General features: G+C 41.4%; 1 pseudogene; it reads left to right on the top strand.

Moving 5' to 3' along the window:
- The first annotated feature begins 7,402 nt into the window (after positions 1-7,402).
- Positions 7,403-22,024, top strand: part of LOC135515436 (piggyBac transposable element-derived protein 4-like) — a 59,608-nt pseudogene continuing 44,986 nt past the window's right edge.

Raw genomic sequence — 22,024 nt, 5'->3', positions numbered from 1 at the left:
ATAAAAATACTGTAGCACTTCTACTACAGATGATCTCTAAATGTGCATTCGTATTCTCTCAAGATGCTGAAAGATAGAAATCATATTCTGTTCCTGAAAGAAATCACTCCTGTTCCCGAGCCAAAATATACAGGTGTATCATTTTACTGCAAGAAATGCTTAATTCTGCAGGAGCTAATATTAAGACTATATGAGAGGTTATAAGCCTATTATAAACAGTCAGTGTTCAGATTTCAGTTTCATTTAACCCATCTGAAAGTAGGTTACAGTTCGCTTGACGTGCCATAGGCCTACTTGAAGTCCCCTTCATTGTAGGGTATAGTGCCTCACAGTCGTCACACAATATAAGCACTGCTATAATCCTCTTTTACCACTTCAAATCTTTGCCAAACATTACTATTCTGGCCCTCCCTTCTCTTTATTTTCAACTCCATTTCACAGCTTTTCTCTTACTGAATTCAACTCAGACATTGTCCTTTTTTGCCTCAGTGTGTCCACGAACTTTCTCTGCCCGCTCCCAGAAGTGTTTGGTGATTGGTGTGCATTAAGTTGCATGCTGACCAAACCACCTGCCTTGCCTGTGCAAGCTGTAGCAAAATAAATGTACACCTACATGTTATTCAATCATTTCATCCAAACTGCTCACGCACATCAACAGGCGTCTGCATAGCCTGGCGTTGAAGTAGAACTTGGTTCTATTTTAGACGCTTGACATACTGCAAGTCCAGCCTCTCCCATCTACTTATTGGTTTTTAGTAGCATACTAACCTACGTGGGTGATTGAAAGATGAACTACAGTTGTTAAACACTCCAGGCCAGTTAGTGGCTCTAATGCACCTTAAGGTTGGTTGGCAACCTCCATATACAATCCACAGAAGAAGAAGAAGGGGAGATTTAACAAAGAAAGCTGAGTTCCCCCTGCTATCTGTGGATTCATTGTCAGAGTAGAGAATATATACGATTTAGTTAGAAAATTCTACAGAGATCCAGCAAAAAAACAAAAACAACTGTAATGTAATGTAAAATATCAACCCAATGTTTATCTCCCAGGACAATTTAGCTCACAACAGCAAGTTAGCTGAATATCCAAGAATGTTTCATGTGTGTTTCAACCTGTCCTCAAATTAATATGGTTGGTTCACAGTTGGTTTCTAGTATTTTTTATACCCCCCTTTTTCTCCCCAATTTCGAAGGTGAAGGTCGAGTCATGCCTCCTCCGAAACATGACCCTCCAAACCACGCTTCTTAACACCCGTCCGCTTAACCCGGAAGGCAGCCGCACCAATGTGTTGGAGGAAACACTGCTCACCTGACGACCGAGGTCAGCCTGGAGATGATTGCGCAGAGTCACTAGAGTGCGATGAGCCAAGTAAGGCTCCCCTCATGGCCAAACCCTCCCCTAACCCCGAGGATGCTGGGCCAATTGTGCACCGCCCAATGGGACTCCCGATCACAGCCAGATGTGATACAGCCGGGGATGGAACCCGGGTCTGTGGTGACACCTCTAGCACTACAATGCAGTGGTGGAAAAAGTACCCAATTGTCATACTTGAGTAAAAGTAAATACCTTAATATAAAATTATTCAAGTGAAAGTGAAAGTCACCCAGTAAATTACTACTTGAGTAAAAGTCTAAAATGATTTGGTTTTAAAATAAATCAAATGTTATTGGTCACATACACATGGTTAGCAGATGTTAATGCAAGTGTAGCAAAATGCTTGTGCTTCTAGTTCTGACAGTGCAGTAATATCTAACAAGTTATCTAACAGTTTCACAACAACTACCTTGTACACACAAGTGTAAAGGAATGAATAAGAATATGTACATATACACATATGGTTGAGCGATGGCTGAACAGCATAGGCAAGATGCAGTAGATGGTATAGAATACAGTATATACATATGAGATGAGTAATGTAGGGTATGTGAACATTATTAAAGTGACATTAAAGTGGACTCGTGATCCATTTATTAAAGTGGCCAATGATTTCGAGTCTGTATGTAGGCAGCAGCCTCTCAATGTTAGTGGTGGCTGTTTAACAGTCTGATGGCCTTGAGATAGAAGCTGTTTTTCTGTCTCTCGGTCCCTGCTTTGATGCACCTTTACTGACCTCGTCTTCTGGATGGTAGCGGGGTGAATAGGCAGTGGCTTGAGTGGTTGTTGTCCTTGATGGTCTTTTTGGCCTTTCTGTGACATTGGGTGCTGTAGGTGTCCTGAAGGGCAGGTAGTTTTCCCCGGTGATGCTTTGTGCAGACCACACCACCCTCTAGATATCCTTGCGGTTGTGGGTGATGCAGTTGCCGTACCAGGCAGTGACACAGCCCGACAGGATGCTCTCAATTGTGCATCTGTAAAAGTTTGTGAGGGCTTTAGGTGACAAGCCAAAACTCTTCAGCATCCTGAGGTTGATGAGACGCTGTTGCGCCTTCTTCACCACACTGTCTGTGTGGGTGGACCACTCCGAGTGCCCTAACATCCGCCCTGTAGGTTGACTCATCATTGTTGGTAATCAAGCCTACCACTGTTGTGTCATCTGCAGTTGATGATTGAGTTGGACTTTGCCATTGTAATTGTGTGTAAACTTGTATAGTCAAATTAATCTATGATCGTATGCTATCCATTTGTTTGTATGCTGTTCTTTGTATGACATTTTAATATTTGATTATTAACCAATGATATTAGGCCACTCCTGGCCATGATTACAGACACCTGTGTCCTTTGACACTATATAAACGAGTCATCCCGCAGTGTTTGTGATTATACCCTGATGAAGACAGGTTGGCTGGCTCTCTTATATTTTTATTTTCAAGCTTACTCTTACATTTTTGTGTGCGTTTCTCTTTTTTTTCTTTTATTTTCAAGGCATGCATGGGGGGGGGCTTGGAGAATACTACAGTGTTGCTGAGCTGTAGTCAATGAACAGCATTCTTACATAGGTATTCCTCTTGTCCAGATGGGATAGGGCAGTGTGCAGTGTGATGGCGATTGCATCGTCTGTGGACCTATTGGGGTGGTATGCAAACCCGGGGGCAAACTACCTGCCCTCCAGGACATCTACACCACCCTATGTCACAGGAAGACCAGAAAGATTGTCAAGGACAATAACCACCCGAGCCACTGCCTGTTCACCCCGCTATCATCCAGAAGGTGAGGTCAGTACAGGTGCATCAAAGCTGGGACCGAGAGACTGAAAAACAGCTTCTATCTCAAGGCCATCCGACTGTTAAACAGCCATCACTAACATTGAGTGGCAGCTGCCAACACACTGACTCAAATCTCTAGCCACTTTAATAATGAATAATTGGATGTAATAAATGCATCACTAGTCACTTTAAACAATGCCACTTTATAAAGTGATTTCATACCCCACATTACTCATCTCATATGTATATTCTGTACTCTATACCACACAGCCATTGCTCATCCAAATATTTATTTGTACATATTCTTATTCCATCCCTTTACATTTGTGTGTATAAGGTAGTTGTTGTGAAATTTTTAGATTACATGTTAGATATTACTGGTAAGGTTGAGGTGATATGATCATTGACTAGTCTTTCAAAGCACTTTATGATGACAGAAGTGAGTGCTACGGTGTCATTTAGTTCAGTTATCTTTGCCTTCTTGGGTACAGGAACAATGGTGGCCACCTTGAAGCATGTGGGGACAGCAGACTGGGATAGGGAGAGATTGAATATGCCCTGAGGTGGCGGCTTGGGATGCCGTCTGGCTCCGGCAGCCATGCGAGGGTTAACACGTTTAAATGTCTTACACGCGTTGGCCACGGAGAAGGAGAGGGGTGGGGGGGTGGGGGGGGGGGCAGTCCTTGGTAGTGGGCCGTGTCGGTGGCACTGTATTATCCAAATATTATCCAAATAAGGTATATAAGTATTAAAGGTATGAATAATTTGAAATTCCTTATATTAAGGAAACGGCACTATTTTCTTCTTCTTTTTCTTTTTACGGATAGCCAGGGGCACACTCCAACAGTCAGACATAATTTACAAACGATGCATTTGTGTTTCGTGTGTCCACCAGATCAGAGGTAGTAGGAATGACCAGGGAGTTTCTGTTTATAAGTGTGTGAATTGGATCATTTTCTGTCCTGCTAAGCATTCAAAATGTAACGAGTACTTTGCGTGTCAGGGAAAATTTAAGGAGTAAAAAGTACATTCTTTTCATAAGGAATGAAGTAAAATAAAAGTTGTCAAAAATATAAATAGTCAAGTAAATTACATACAGTATACCCCAAAAACCTACTAAATAGTACTTTAAAGTATTTTTACTGCAGCGCCACTCAGGAGGCGCCTGGTTTTAATATTTTAACATGAGTGTTGTGAACGCGTGAGGTGGGGATAGACAAAATCAGCATGCGCACGCTGGCGCATGCCTCGAGCCAGTTTGGTCAGCATGTTAGGCAGTAAAGCTATAGGCTTACACACTAATGCCAGATAGACTGAAGGAAATCAACAAGCTCTCACAGTCTCAGAAGTAGTTCATCCATGTTTCTCAAACATCCAAATGTCGAAGTTATTCCAAACGCCTTATTTCGAAGTGTTTAAGGTCAAGATTAGGCATTAGCTCTGAATTGTTAAGGTTAGAGTAGTTTTCGCTTTATTCAACCAGACCACCACCCACCCGCCCTGATGTTGGAGAGAGGAAAGGAGGGAGGGAGCTGGGAATTATGGAGGGAGGGAGGAGGGAGGGAGATTTAGATGGGAAAAGAACTGGGGACAACCATGTTGCATTAAAGGTCATTTTTCCGGAGTTGGTATGTATGGAGTATAGAGCCACAAAATATCACAGAGCTGGCTGGGATGAGGATACACACACACACACACACACACACACACACACACACACACACACACACACACACACACACACACACACACACACACACACACACACACACACACACACACACACACACACACACACACACACACACACACACACACACACACCTGCCCTTCAGCTCTGCCTGGCTGCTATCAAATATAAGCGTTATGAGACAGCAAAACGCATTAGCGCCTATTGAAAGTGTCCTTACTGCCAAGCTGAATCCCACAGGGTATATGAGGAGCCCTGCTTCAATAACAGTTTGTGATCTAATTTGACGTATGACCACCTATTTTACAATTCCAATGGAAGGTACTGTACCGCAGGGCACTACTCTGCCTTTGCTTGCAGAACACCTTCACATACTGTATATACACACTAAAATGCATTCAGATAGGTCTTTTCCACTTCCTGAAGTTATTGGACACAGGGAGATGTGGATAAAATGGCATAAACGATAACATACATTTTTCATTAAGGATATCTACGCTAGATACACTGTAAAAATACAGTTAGTGTTCAGGTCTTGGAGAAGCGGTGGGAGTTGAATAGGCTAAAATGATTTTAGCATCTCTTTTGAGTGCTGTGTTTGATCCCAGTGTTCTTTCTCTAATTAGCTTAGGGCTAACTCACTATGCTACATGCTGTGCGCTGCAGACAGACATGCTTCACATTAATCACTTCGAGCACGCAAACCCCTGAATTCTCAGTCAATTCTAATATTATTTCAAGGCTTAGAGGACTGTCATGGGGTTGACATAGGTTCTTTGTCATAAATGAATTTTCCGTAGAGATAATACATCATGTGCTTTTGAAACACTCCATTAGCTCGGCTCTATTAGCACCCAGAAGATGACATTATATCAACGAGACAGTGAGTGCCATAAATTCTATATTCCAACCAAGATTCTATATTTGATCCAAGCCTTCTCCAGAGACAGAAGAGGATCTGCAGCACACTGCGTTGAGGATGTCATCGTCATGATTCAGAAAGAAGTGCCATACACTCCCATATAGGTGAACTCATCAGAATACAGTCCCACTTACCTGTATGATGATAAATGTCTAACAATTTACAGAACATATTTAGCCATTTTTATAATAATTTTGTCACTGTAGTAGGTCATCTGAGGTGCCAAAGAATATCTGTGGTGCCAAAACTGGGCTGCAGTACAGCACTGAGTGGGTAGAGTGATGTTGTTAATGGCTCTGGTGTAGAGATACAGTACATTCCTCAATAAACTGTCCAGTGTGTCCTGAGGTGTGCCTGTAAATGACAAAGACAGGAAGTTGCATTTATCTACAAGACAGACCAATATTGTGGTTTAGTCTTGTGCATGTAATGTGTTGTATTCATTAGATCTTGAACTAGTTGATCTCGTTGGTTAACATGACTGAGACTGTGTCTTGCTAACTCTAGAAAAAGTAGTCAAAAGTCAAAAGAAATGAATGTAGCACAATTGTAGATTTCAGAAGTTGAGTGTTGCTAATCAACTCAGTTCATACCCTTACCTGACCTCAGAAAGAATAGATTAAGATTGTCAAACACAAACTGTGTTTTGTTTTTTTTACCTCCTACACATTTCTCATAACTCAACACCTTATCGAGCAGAGTAAAGTGGACTGTTATTATGTTTAGATATTGCAGTCCTTTCATTTTTAATTTGGAATTCAATCAGCCCTCCTTTTCCTCATCTCAACAAAAGGAAATTGCCAATGCTAATGAATGGCAGAGGATAATTATCCAGTTAGTGTTTAAGAGTAAAGTAAACCCTGTTGAATTTCTCAGATAAATAATAAAAAAAGTACCCAATTGTCATACTTGAATAAAAGTATAGACACCTAAATAGAAAATGACTCAAGAAAAAGTGAAAGTCACCCAGTAAAATACTACTTGAGCAAAAGTCTGAAAGTATTTCGTTTGAAATATACTTAAGTATCAAAAGTAAATGTAATTGCTCAAATGTACTTAAGTATTAAAATAAAAAAAAAGTATACATCATTTCAAATTCCTTATGTCAAGCAAACCAGATGGCAAAATGGTCCTGGTTTTTCTTCTTCTAATTTGTCAATAGTCAGGGGCACACACCAACACTCAGACATAATTTACAATTGAAGCATTTGTGTTTAGTGAGTCCACCAGATCATAGGCAATAAGGATGACAGGGGATGTTCTCTTGATTAGTGTGTGAATTTGACCTTCAAAAGCATTCAAAATGCAATGAGTACTTTTGGGTGTCAGGGAAATCTAATGGAGTAAACAGTACATCATTTACTTTAGGAATGTAGTGAAGTAAAAGTAGTCAAAACTATAAATAGTAAAGTAAAGTATAGATACTGTCAAAAACGAAGATCCCAGAAATGTGTTTACATCCCTGTTAGTGAGCATTAGTGAGCAAACAACACAATGCCACAGACGACTCAAGTTTTGTGGGAGTGCAGGAATGACTATCAGAGCTTTTGCCAGAGAATTTCATGTGAATTTCTCTACCATAGGCCGCCTCCAACGTCTTTTTAGAGAATTTGGCAGTACACCCAACCGGCCTCACAACCGACCACATGCAACTACGCCAGTTCAGGACATCCACATCCGGCTTCCTCACCTTCCTCATCGTCTGACCCCAGCCACCTAGACAGTAGTTGAAATTGTAGGTTTGCACAAAAGAAGAATTTCTGCACAAACTGTCAGAAACTGAGTCAGGGAAGCTCCTCTGTGTGCTCATTGTCCTCACCAAGGTCTTGACCTGACAGCAGTTTGGCATCGTAACCACCTTCAGTGGGCAAATGCTCACCTTCAATGGCTACTGGTACGCTGGAGAAGTGTACTCTTCATGGATGAATTCTGGTTTCAACTGTACCGGGCAGATGGCAGACAACGTGTATGGTATCATGTGGGTGAGCGGTTGCTGATGTCAACGTTATGAACAGAGTGCCCCATGGTGGCGGTGGGGTTATGGTATGGGCAGGCATAAGTTACGGACAACAAACACAATTGCATTTTATTTATGTCAATTTGAATGCACAGATATACTGTAACATGATCATGAGGTCCATTGTTGTGCCATTCATCTACCGCGATCACCTCTTGTTTCATCACGCTAATGGACGGGCCCAATGTTGCAAGAATCTGTACACAATTCCTGGAAGCTGAAGATGTCCCAGTTCTTCCATGTCCTGCATACTCACCAGACAAGTCACCCATTGAGCATGTTTGGGATGCTCTGGATCGACCTGTACGAAAGTGTGTTCCAGTTCCCGTCAATATCCAGCAACTTCACACAGCCATTGAAGAGGAGTGGGACAACATTCCACAGGCCACAATCAACAGCCTCATCAACTCTATGCGAATGTGATGTGTTGCACTGCATGAGGCAAATGATGGTCACACCAGATACTGACTGGTTTTCTGATCCACATCCCTACCTTTAAAAAAAAAGAGTTATCTATGACCAACAGATGCACCTTCGATGGCTACTGGCACGCTGGAGAAGTGTACTCTTCACGGATGAATCCCGGTTTCAACTGTAACGAACAGATGGCCGAGTATGGAATTGTGTGGGCATCGTGTGTAGTCCCAGCCATGTGAAATCCATAGATTAGGGCCTAATGCATTTATTTAAATTGACGGATATCTTTATATGAACTAACTCTAATCTTTTCAATTTGTTGCATGTTGCGTTTATATTTTTGTTCAGTGTAGTATGGAAAAGGGGACAAATAGTCTAGCTACTTCCTGCACTTTCAGCAACCTGGACATCTAGGTGTGTGGAGCCCGACCAAGGTGCCAACAGGCCGAGCGCCTCACCTTCATATTAAAAGATAAAAAAATGATTCAATCTTTCAATCGACTTCTCATCACCAAGATTTCAAAGCACTCCATCTCCCATTGGAGCTGGGACACATCCCCATGGATCGACTCCAACCACCACCGGTTCAACCACACCTCTCAGTGTTCAACGGTCGCTCTCCAAAAAAAGAATGCTACTTAGTATGACCAAGGCTTTTCTTCTTCAATCTCTTCTTCAGTTTGCAGTGGAGACAGAAACTGGGGTGACGGGAAGAAAAAAAATCCAGATATGGCGTTTACCCTCCAGCCAGACGCCCAAATGAAGTGTCGTCCACTTCCACATTCGCTCTCTCTCTCTCCTTCGCTCACACAGACGAGTGATGACAGTTGGCAGTCATTGGAGCCTACTGCGATCAGGCCCATTCTTTTCTTCTAAGCAGGCTAATCAGCTAATTAGCATCGAATATAGATTATGAGACAAGCCCATGATATGATAAAGCCATTGAGCCTGATATTTTTAACACATTATTTTTGGAAAGCGGCTGTAGCTAATGTGAGACCTGTAAGTGATGTGGACCTTGGATAACCCACAGCTGTGAGCTAATAGAATAATGCTATTAGTTTTATAATGCTATCTGCATGAAGTACACTAATGAGCCTATATTTACTTAAGCAGTGTTATATACTATATCTTGGTATTTACATGTAGGCTCTCCAGAAGTCAGCGGTGCGTGTCTTTGTATTACCCCTGCTGCAACCAAACTCTGCCACTGTCTGCATAAGCCAATGTCCCCAATAAAATCTGTAAAATCATTGAGTCATTCTTCATTCGGCACCTGTACATAGCCCATCTGTAAATAGCTCATCCAACTACCTCATCCCCATACTGTATTTATTTATCTTGCTACTTTGCACCCCAGTATCTCTACTTGCACATTCATCTTCTGCACATCAATCACTCCAGTGTCTAATTGGTATATTGTAATTACTTTGCCACCATGGCCTATTTATTGCCTTACCTCCCTTATTTTACCTAATTTGCACACACTGTATATAGATTTTCCTACTGTATTATTGATTGTATGTTTGTTTATTCCATGTGTAACTCCGTGTTGTTGTATGTGTCGAACTGCTTTGCTTTATCTTGGCCAGGTCGTAGTTGTAAATGAGAACTTGTTCTCAACTAGCCTACCTGGTTAAATAAAGGTTTAAATATATATATATATCTTTAGATGTCATGGACACTGTGGTAGTCTAGGTAAGTATGTTGTCTTAATCTGGCACAGGGTGTATATCTCCTACTGCACTAATGTCATTGCAAAGGATTTCAATATGTATCTGAGGTATTCAATATTTTTAACAGAGAGGGGCTTCAGATGTTCTGAACTCTAATCAATTTCTACTCAATGTCTGGCACCTCACTGTCACTAAAGCATGATCAGTACCCTTTATTGGTATCCCAAATGATTGTTACTTTAATCCATTAATTTGTAGCCAGCTATATCTGCAAACTACTCTTCAGATGTTTCTCAAATAGTTATTCGCAGGGAAATATTCTTATTATTGGTAAACTGTCCAGACTCCATTTTTATTTTCATACACTCCAAAAACTCCAAAAACAATTAAAAAAACTGGGTCAAAATCTTGTATTATCAGAATTGGTCTTCTCTAAGCTCTCCTCTCTCTTTGTTCCGTTTGACTATCTAGACGGAGCACCTATAACATTTACCAGCGATGAACTGCGGTTTTCACCATGATATTTATGAAAATAAGTCATTATAGATAGGGACAATACATGAAAGAGAGCGGCCCACGTGTTTTAAGGCCTCCATCATTCATAATAATTGAGAAGATAATCCTATCAAAAGGGAATTGAACAAAAATGTCTAAGGTCAAGCTCTGAGACTCTGGAGAAAGAATGTTCCCACCCCTCGTTGACAGGAACACATATGGGAAAATGTTTTGGGAGGGCGTCTGCTAGGCACTTTCATGATTGCAAAAAACAATTCTGAAATGTAAGGAGGAGTGGGTATATGCTTTGAGGGTGTTCATTTTCAACTTAAGTCTTTGGAAGAAAAAATACAAATACTTGTTTGAAGAAACTTTTATTCTCAGCCTGCCAATAAGTTTCTAAACAGACTACTTTGGATAAAAAAAAAACATTAACCTCATTGGTACTTGGTAAGTAAGAAGTGGCCAGCTAATCTTAGTAAAAGCATTTTGTGTAAAGCTTTGAATAGTTTTTCCTCATTATGTCCAATATAGTGTATTTCTTCCCACATCACATCAGTAATCATGAACGATTCGGGCATTTGAATCATTTTAGGTGCATTGTATCATGATGTCAATATTCTTCTGTAAACAGTATTTCACATTAAGCAGGAACCGTGGAATGTTAAGGTCGGTTTATTTACTAGATGTATTGATTGTGACATGTGAATATGCTGCCACAGCGGCTGAGGAAAATCTAGATGTTAAACAACAGAAAACATCAAAAGCTAATTTACAACTGGAATTGAGAACAAAATAAATGTAGCGCTGGGAAGCCAAGACCTCCCATCTGCTCTGCTGGGGGATAGATGTACTGTGACCATCTGTGCATGGGGCTGTCTTTCACATCTACACTAGTTGGACAAATACTTCCCCAAATCACTGCATTCTCCAAGTTAATTAGTTCTCCATCAGCCTATATTATATATTTGAATATTTTGAAATGTAAATGGAAGCCATAAACCACAAGGGTGATATATGTGGGACATATGTCTTTGCAATACATGTAAAATACAGCTTCTGCGAAAAACACAAAAATATACAAAACCTCCCTAACACAACAACTGAAATATCATAATGTGGACTGAAACAGATGTCTACACACCAACTCCCAACTGTTGCATTTCTCATGCACTGAGCCTTTAAAATCAGAATTTCCATGTCTTATTCATGTATAATTTTTCTTATTTTCGTGAATTCTTTCTGATCTGAGACAGACTCTGGTCATTATAGCCAGACTCTGCTGTACCTTGGGTTAGTTCTGACAAATGTCCCAGATTTGATCACCTGCTCGACAATACTCCCACATCCTGTCTCCAGCTCCATAAATTACTAACTGAGACAGAGCAGAGAGAGAGAGAGAGACGAGAGAGAGACCACGACCGAAAGAGAGAGAGAGAGTGAGAGAGAGGGACAGAGAAAAAGAGAGACAGAGGCCAAGATCGTGGCCGAGGAAATGAAAGAGAGAGAGAGAGAGAGCAAGAGAAGCCTTCAATGTCACCTACCGTCCGTTCCGCAAGAGGCCAGTGGCAGCCACCCTCCGTGGATGATTCACATTGTGGGACGTAATTACCAGCGTGACATTTCCTGTTAATTGGGTTACCAATGACTTCTCGCAAGGATTTCTTAGAGAAAGGTCATTTCTGGCTCCAGTCAAAGTATTTCCTCCTCCCCCTCCTCCTCCTCCTCCTCCTCCTCCTCCTCGGGTTTTGATGGAGATGGAAGCGAGAAATAAATGATTTGATTGTCAATAGACTTGGTGCGTGGTTGAAGTTGCATTGGCGATGACACGCGCAGCAGGCACACACGCCAACACTATGCAGTAACATGAACAAGCTGCTTTGTATGTCGGATAACCAAGGCAAGGCATGCACATCTGTCCCTTTTGAAACAACATCCACTGTCACATGCAAGGACCATAATGACTAAAATAACTTGAATTAGCAGATGCAATTAGGAAGGTCTGTTGTGGCTGCTGCTACTCGTAATGTCGACTCATTCTAGGTTTAGGACGTCATTATTGTTGTGATGTTCGGTCATCATCAGCTGAAACCCAAAAGAGATAACACATCATTCTTGGTCAGACCGGCTTTCTTAGCTCACAATGCTGTATGTCCACAGAGTACCATTTGATATCCACTAGCCGTTATCACTAAGCCAAATCAAAGAATTGTTGGCTATAACCTAGCGCAACGACAATGTGATTCAAATCTTCTTTTCAAATTGGTGACCTTCACTTATCTGTCGGAATCCTCTACCATGTCTGTCCTTCTTTGTGAACATGAATTCATATCTGTCTGTACAACAAAGCGCTGTCCCCATGGTGAGACCTCTCATGGCAACAGTGGACAAAAGGAGAGGAGCTCTGAGTCAGAGCTAACAAGTTAGCTGGAGATAAGCTAGCAAAAAAACACTGTTCGTCACATTGCGTTCACTACAGCACTGTGCATGGTTGACCTGGAGCGAGCACACTTGGAATGGCTTCACATGCTATGCATAGAAGTGAGACGACGCAAATGCAGGGTGGTCCAGAGGATATGAAATGTTCCCTTGTACGGTTCAAACTAACTGTACGACCATGTGGAATGCAAATGGTATCCACCTTCTAATTAAAAAAAAATGTATCCACTGTTTCACAAAGACTGATCACGGCTAATGTTTAGGAAATAGCTAATACTGCTTGAAAAATATTCCAGAACAGACTTTTCAGAATCAGGTAATTTGTCGCAAAGCTATTGCATGTTCAGCAGTTGGACAGACCTACATAAGTTATTGCACTAGTGACCCCGTGACTTAAAGGGCACTACCTACTCGCCTATCTCCCACTGAGTGGCATTATAAACACGTCTTGTCGTCCGTCACCAGGTGACAATAGAAGAGTCAAAGCCTTGCTGTTTGAGTGATTCCGTTGTTCACTCAGTTTACTTTTGCGATGAACTAATCAGGTCAGCAGCTGGGGGAGCTGGCCCCAAGGTGTTGCCTAGCAACGAGGGGGGGGGGGGGCACCGTGGCCAGACTACATGGCTGATGTGTGAGAGTTACTGCCGCAGTAAAACTGTCTCTCAGCAAGTGTCTGATTTGTGCCTCTTTGCCAAAGTGGTGGAAGGAAGGCACGCATACCACTTTGTTTGAACAGGTACACTTTTATTAAGTAGGAGAAGACATTGGGGGACACACTGGATGTCTGGATCGTTCCCATAGTGTAATCATAGTTTATATGGAAGACATTGTAATGCGGCAGGACCAGGCAAAATAAATAGTTTAAACTCTGCACCATGACTTTTTGTAATAATACTTCAATGCCCCCAAGGTCTGCTTTGATAACAAAATAATGTAATAATATTTTTGGGATATATCTATATCATATAATTGAATATGTCACCTTCACAATTCACATTCTCTCCTTCGCTCTTTGGTCTCCACAGGGACACTTGGCTTTGCCTGAAGATATGTTTGCTTGCCAAGTTGCAAATAGTGCATCAGAGGAGGATACCTGACCGTAAGTTACGACCTTGTAAATGAAGCTTTAGCATCACAGAATGTAATGCTTCTCCTACACAATGTTAGAGTCGCTTTCGCTAAGTGCATCATAATGAACACGGATGAACCACAGATTAATTGACAATTAAAGTTCTATTTTATTGCACATTTACAATATGGCCATGTCGAGTCTTCAGACTCAGGGGTGGCAGGTTGGTGCCAATCTCAGGAGCATAAAAACTGCATGTGCAGAAATGATTTCAACATGATCATCATTGCTTTGTTACTTGTTCCAAAGGTAATGATGACCACTTCTCCACAGATGAGTACAATAACACATTGACTACACAACCAATATGTCAGACATACTTTTATACTCCCATCACTTGTGCTCTACATTCTGTATGTCCTCAGCAAATGCTAGCATTATAACTGAGTGTTACGACAGGACGGTGTGAACATACTGACATCTTGATAATCAGTCTGGACTTGTGCAAGAGTTCCATGTTTCCGTCGTTCATTAGTGAAGAAGTTTATACGCGAAAAAAACCTGACTGGAACAAACTAGTTTCCCACATTGGTGTTATTCAGACAGTGTTCCCATGGGTTTTTCCTCTGCGTGATATTCTTCTTGTGAAGCGGAAACCCTTGTTTCTGATAGCACGAGAGCATTAACTGACAAATCTAAGTTGCATTGGATCCATCTCCCTCTGGCTTTGGGCTCCTGCTAGCAACTCTGTCACTGGTTTATTTGTAGATTACAGGGCCTGTTGATTTTGGGAACGTTTCTTTCCCCAACATCAAAGACTGACTGATCTCTCTATCTCACAGTGAGGGGCAGAGACACTTAAAAAAAATGTGCATTGGTTTTCCACACCCTGTTGAGACACTGTTTTGCTGTATCTATAATATTGCAGTCCCCAATCCTTCTGATTTACTCTCCTCTCCCAACTGGATATGAGCTTGACATACCAATCACACTGCAGCGCCTGATAGCCGGAACGATTTAACAGGATAAGCCGATATGTCATAACGGGGGAGACATGGGAGAATAAAGACGGAGCACTTGATCTGGTGTGAAATTTAATTATGCGTGCTTGCAATAATTATTCACAAGTTGTTTGTGGAAAATGCAACCATTAGTATGTTCTTCATGTGGAAATAAAAGCACAACTGCAAGAGCTCCTTCAAGAGCCATAGTGTTGTCTAATGTCACAGAGCATTGAAGAGTGTCTCTTGTAGTGTAGTGGAGGAAAGTGGTTTGCCATTTATGCCATTTATCCCACTCCCACTCACATGGTTTACAGGAATTAAGGAGGTGTGGTTGAGTAAATCAAATGAGTGCAGAGAACACATGTAGGAACATCACGTCTTCTATCTTTCTATATGCGATCTTTTGTTTTCTAAAGGGAAGGTTCACACAGGTTGATTCACATCATTGAGATGCAAGATCCTTCATTTCAAGGATTGTTTTCAAGGTGTGGTAGATAAAGGTGTATCTTTCTTTTTGTGACCAAATAAATGTAAAAATACATTGAAAAATGTGTCAATTTTTTTTTGGGGGGGGGGGGTTACAGATACAATACACAAATTCAGATAATTTCATAATTAGTTCATATCATATATACATGTGGGCTGCCACTCAAAAAAACAAAAAACAAATGCAATGTGTTGTTCATGTTGATAACATCACAGCGTCAGATAAAGGTGCGTCTTGTTCCAGATTTTGCAAAACATCTACCCCCGTTGAACACTTTGAGAAGAACAATGCTGCTGTGATCAGTGAGGAAATCAAAATAGGATTACTTACCCCTAGCTAGGCTTTCTAAAAAGATTAAGTGCTCTTAAGCAGTAATCAAAGTATTACTATCCAAGAATACTGTTTAATACCTGGTTGATTGCAATTGATAAATACATTTAAAAAAAGAGATGTTGCTGTGGTTAGCTACCTGGTGTATGTCCAGGCGGCACAATGGTGCAGTTCAAATTGTGTCCCTCTCTTCGAGATTTGATATGTGTCATATCGGTGCACTCGGGGCTTGTGACCATAGCAACAAAGCACATCTCGTGATCTACTTGGTGTGTGACAGCTGATTGGTGAGAACACTCTGAGATTACTGTCATTATCCAGCTCTGAAGGTAGATAATCGGATTGATGGTGAACGAAACCTTACATTCGAGTTGTCATGTCAACTATTGACAATGTAATGACCTAGCAAGAAAAACATTACATTGTTATAAAAAGAACACAGATTTCCAACAGGTTTGAAATAGTTTTTTGTTGTTGTGCGCTGACATATCACTTACTCTGAAATATCCCTTACATGTCCTCTGCCTTGTGTAATCACACTTGGTAATGGAAAGATAATCTCTAGTGGATAGATTCTGACCAAACTGCGTGTGAATTTAGTTCTGGGATAACCAATATTAATGACAATACAATGTATTACTTTAATAGTGTAAGTAATTGTTCTGAAATTCAAGTAAAAAGCCAAGGTTTTTACTCAGAGATTTGCCACTGAGGCACTTTACAGGGTTCTTAATATTGCCTAGCTCCAAAAACCACAATGTTTCTTATATCCACGTGTGATTGGTTACTTAAGATTTGTTAAAATGTAACTTCCTCTACTTTTTCAAAATGTTCCATTTGACAGTGTCATATCAGTTGACTAGTAGACAACGCTAACAAGCAGTTGTTTAGTTGGCGAGTAAAAAGGTTGGCGAGTCAAATCAGTTGAAATTTGTCTTACTGGTGGTGCGTTTTGTCTCATCACAATGAACAGGCTGCTAGTGACAGGCCGATGCTTGGACGCACATGACATCGACACGTGAAATCACGATGCAAAGTCTTTCGAAAAAATGTCACTTTGGTAATTACATAAAGGCACGGTGGTGCGCTAGTGTCCGTGATAATTACTTTAGAGATATTGTCTTTTTATGCACCAAATGCTTCTGCGTTTAGTGCGACAGCATCTTAATTATTTCACACTCAAGGGGCATCAAAGTGGCACGGGCGCCTACGGTTGATTGACAGATAGACTAATGTTGTCAGGCCCTGGAGACACATGACACATTCTACTTTATTAAACCATTGTTACGGGTTGGTTTCAAGGACGGTCAGATCCCCCCCCCCCCCTACATCACCACTGATGTGCCATATTAACAGATTGTGACATCTATATCCTTGTTAACATTAATACCATAACAATTATCAAATATGGACAGGAGTCGAAAGCTCCAGAGATCGTTTTGGGTTATGTACGTACATGACAATTCACGCATAGGAAGTTTGAATGTAGCAAACACGAGAAGGAATGTACAATGGCTGATCCTGAAAATGTGTGGAGAGTGAACAGGCATGAACATGGTCAGTGCAGTGCATAGTAGCGTACACATCAAACTAAGTCTGTAACCGTTGGTAACAGATTATCAATGTTTCATCAATGTGTTCAACTACTCTGATATCAAAGTCCATCCAGTCTAATTAGAATGTCTCCATTTAATGAAACCACCAAAGACATATAAAATCCTCAGAGGTCTCTGGCAGTATTTTATGAATAAGAATAATAGCCACTAACACAAGGGAAATCAGATAGTGAGCACTTCTCTTTTGAAAGCCTTTCCACTGAGCTAATCCCAACGGTTTCAAATGAGGTTTTAAGAGTTCATCTTCAGTGTATGACACCAGAAGTGTTAATCACAACCATTGCTTTATACTCGAGGCTATCTCGCTGAGACTATCTTGCTAGCTCCTTGATTGGAGTATTGCTCTTCCTCCTTTCTTCCTTTCCCCCCATCTCAAGCCGTCCTTTTGATTGGGTAGTTCTCCTCTGGTTGAACTCTCCTTCACCCTTGCCTTGGGGATCAACCATTGGAGGAGTCCAACTTTGACAGGACGATTGAAGTTTGGAATATGAGCAGGGACACAATTGGTGTCCTGCTTGCATACACTCAAATAAATGCTGGGATAAAAACATCCCAATTTGGGTAAATATCGGACAGAACACATGTTGGGTTATTTTGACCCAGCCATTTGGTTCACTCAGTTGGGTTATTGATGCTGGGTTATTGAGCTATGTCCCACTGTGTCAGATCAGAAGACTGGAGGCGTGGCTAATGTCATGTCATGTCATGTCATATAAATGTCATCCCGGTTAATCTGTTCTGTTATATTGTTAGCTGTATGTTGAGCAGTGCTTACCCAAGAGTATGAGTTCCTCAAGTGGCTATGCATGTAAAGCTACAAAAGTGTCTTTGCTCAACCTTAACATGTGTTGACAACACAACAGAACAGAAATGACCTTTATTCGCAAGGGTTGCCAAAAATAACTATCTGAAAGCCAAGCCCCTACTAAGCCATGCCTACAATCGTCAAAGGACACAACCCAACTAAGTGACCCAACTGAGTGGGTCGAAATAACCCAACGTGTGTTCTTTCCACAGTTTACACAGCGCTTGGTTGTTTTTAACCCAGGCTTGATTTGGTCTACATCCTCCATGCGGTGTTGTCTGACGTAGTCTTCCGGCATGTCTGACATTGTTTTGTAGGTGGGCTAATTCCTTTAGGGATTCAATAGATGTTGTCAAAGAGCTTTACATTTACTCCAGCATTACCACAGTTGCATTGACACGGGAGTAAAACTCCAAAACATTTTGTCACTCACTATGTCAGTATTCCCTCTGAATGAGCTGATTATGTGGTGCCCTACACTTAGCTCTTCGACCACCATCCACCAGTAGTCAATCTTAACAAGCTATTATCAGGGCCTGGCAGAACATGCCCTGGAGTTTTACTACTGCATATGTTATCATATCTAATTGGAGAGTACATGTTTAACACTCCAGTGGGTCACACAGTGTATTTAAAATGGCTTCATTGTGTCATTTACAATGACGACGTGCCATGCCATTCATTGGGGGTTTACTTACAGTCATCATACTCTGTGTACACGTTGTTACAATTGTCTAAAGGGCTATGAAGCTGAAAGCAATCACTGCTTGAGACATTTCTCCCTGGCCATTATAGGAGTGGAATTGCCCGGGTTTATGTCACATTAATACAGTAATCTGCTGAATAGAAGTCAGAGGCAATCCCTCTCTATTGTGCCTCGGCCCTGTCCCGAAGACACATCTTAGCAAGTTTCTTTCATAAGTCATTATGATTTCTCATCAACTTCATCATCCAAGATATTTGTTGATCTCAAACCAAAAGAAAATGACCTTGTTGTCAGAAAAACATGTATTCGTATGGTCCTATATCACAAACGGGCTATTTGATTACACGTGAGTATATTTCAATGTGTTCTTTCAAATCCTTTGGGAGTAGGATTTTGAAAGCCATAGCCAGTGAGATTTCACTGCACCAGTACTAGTCTACAGCACTGTAGCCCAGTCCTGTCCAGCCCTGTCCAGCCCTGTCCAGCCCTGTCCAGTCCTAGCATTGAAGTTCCCATAGCTCCTTGGCAGGTGTGATAGTGTGTGTGGCCAAGTCCCACTGAGTATGACCTCTTTGTCCTCAGTCTGGCCAGGACCGCCATCTCTGTACTGGCTATGATATCTCAGGCATCTCCGCCACAGTACCTGCCCTGTTCCACCTCTCTTCCTCCACTCAACAGAGATAGCAATAGAAATAAAATGAAATATGTTTTTACATGAAATTCAATTCCTTTTGAGCACGTAACATACATGCTTGTGCAGCATATTGGCCTATACCCTCCTACGTTCAATTTAAACGAGTATTTCTGCATACAAGTGAAAAAGGAACGTTGAAAGTGTAAATGATGGACCACACTTCTGCTGATGTTTTCTCTCTCAAAGAAACATTTCTTGCCTCACTAATAAGATCCTGTAGGACAAATGTACTAGGTATGGTATTTGACTGCAGGCTAAGAGAAAGGCTAAATAGCTGTACTGACTGAGACATCGGAGGCACACACACACATTTGCCAGCGGCAATCTCATCAAATCAAATAATACGTTTACAAAACAGTGTGCGATCCACAGTACATTAGGCAATTCAGTCTCTCGACCAGCAAAGTGAAGAAGGGAAACAACATCAGTCATATTAACCAACTGGAGCACAAGTAAACTACACTCCACAACCGTATACGTGGCATTAAAAGAAATCCAATTAAGTGTCTACTATTATAAAACAGTTAGAGCATCATATAACAACCGATTATGGTGAGCCAGCAAAGGACGTTCTGCCACAGTGTGTCATATCCTGTTTTTACAGAGAATGATGACTGGTTACCGAAGACCTATACCAGCAATCACATCCTCCATTTATTCCCAAGTGCCATCCTCACTAAGGCAAGTGATGCTGGAGACGACTCTCTTCACTCTTGAATAAGATCCACCTTGACCATCCAGAGTATAAACTTGCTTTGAAGAGTAAAATAGTTTTAAGGGGTATCCAGAAGATAGTTGCAAAGAGAGCATGTAAGGAAGAGCGAATTTAATCTGTGAGCGAATACATGGCTTCTGATGTATGGATAATATTTGCATGAGAGGCTTACCGTTCCCTGCTTTAGAATGCACATCCAATCTACTGTGCATTTTCCATGTAATGAAACGCCTCTCTTTTAAGTAAAAGGTGAAAAGGCCGGCCCCATAGTCCTAGGAACAGATGTTTAGGAGGCGCTCCCCTTGACTTCTAAACACGCGAGGATTAACATACGCGAGTCAGATTGGGCTTGTTTCCCAGAGGAAAGTGGTTGTGAGGTCTAGAGCGCAGAATGTGCACAACCTCTTGAATAAACAGGTTGACCACACTGTTTCTCTTCTGGTTCCCCCAAACCTTCCATCCACATTTGTTTGTATAGTTTCAAGAAAAGAGCATCAGCAGCGTGGATATAGTTGTATCTACTATTATTAGTATTCTCGCTATTTCTCTATAAGTAACATTGTTAATTACCCCATTTGAAATCTTCATATGACTAGAGTTACATGGAAACTTGTCGGAGCCTGTCCTCCCCACCCTTAGAAAAATACATCTTCAAAGACTGCAGTGTAGGATAAGTGCATCCCATTCTACAGTCTGTGGGCTAATGATATCTCGCCATGACCTAATAATCACACATAATTACACTCTGGGGCTCTACAGGGAAAAACCCAGGAAATATAATCAGAAGAAATGACCTACATTGACTTAGTGTGGGGGGGGCACAGTCAGAGCCGAGTCACAGCTGGCCTCCTGCTGCTCCGGTGCTGCTGTTCTATCCACACACACTACCTATCATTGTCTCTGGTTCATTCCCGAGATTCTTTTTAGGAAGCTAGAATGTTCCGCTACCCTGACACAAAGTGACATTATTGGTTTGGAGAACACTTTAGGATAATTAGCCCAGTGAGAGGGCAGTGGGGCCTGAAAGATCCGAGTTATATATTGAAATGCACGAAACATGGAGAGGCATGAGGCTAGAAACCGCTCTTTGACAGTACAGCTCAATATCATGAATTCTACCCCAATTATGAATCCAGCCATGCGTGGGAAGTAACACTAAATATAAATATGGTAGATAAAGATGTACGCTTATGGTCGAAGTGAGAGTAAAGAAGCATAGTTGTCCTATACATTAGTCTTAACAAGGTAATAAGGATTCTAACAGCAATATAAGCTATAAATATGTAACCAAAATCAATAAAACGCAATAATAACACAACAAACTATGATGTTATTACCATGTAATTATACTGGTAATAGTCATGTTATCGTGTAAAGGGCAGAATAACTCCACTAAATCATTAGTCTAACAATTACTCTGTCATTTGGAGAACATCACCACAACGTGAGCCATTGCTAAGCGTTCCTCTGGTCTCCGCAGTCCTATTAATGTGAAGATGCTGAAGCTAAAGGGCCAATTGTGCTGAGAGCATTCAGGGGATGGGGGGGAGGGGGGAGTACGCACATGGTCAGAGTCTCTGCTGCAGCCCTAGCTGTCCATTTACCATCTCCGCCCTCTGACCAGTAAACATTTTAAAGAGCATTGCCACACATATAAAGTACCTAGCTCTCCAACTCATCTCTGTTCGAGCTGTTAAGAGGGCCCAACTGATATGCTTTTAAATGTAATTATTCTCGGGGACGAGGGCCGTGCAAGAGAGGAGGTAAAAACTCTTTGTGCTTTGTTGCCCCTGTCCTC

This window comes from Oncorhynchus masou, chromosome 27 (genome assembly GCF_036934945.1).
Source record: "Oncorhynchus masou masou isolate Uvic2021 chromosome 27, UVic_Omas_1.1, whole genome shotgun sequence".
NCBI classification, from domain to species: Eukaryota; Metazoa; Chordata; class Actinopteri; order Salmoniformes; family Salmonidae; genus Oncorhynchus; species Oncorhynchus masou.
The sequence above is the reverse complement of the archived record's forward strand: the minus strand, read 5'-3'. Positions and strand labels throughout refer to the sequence as shown.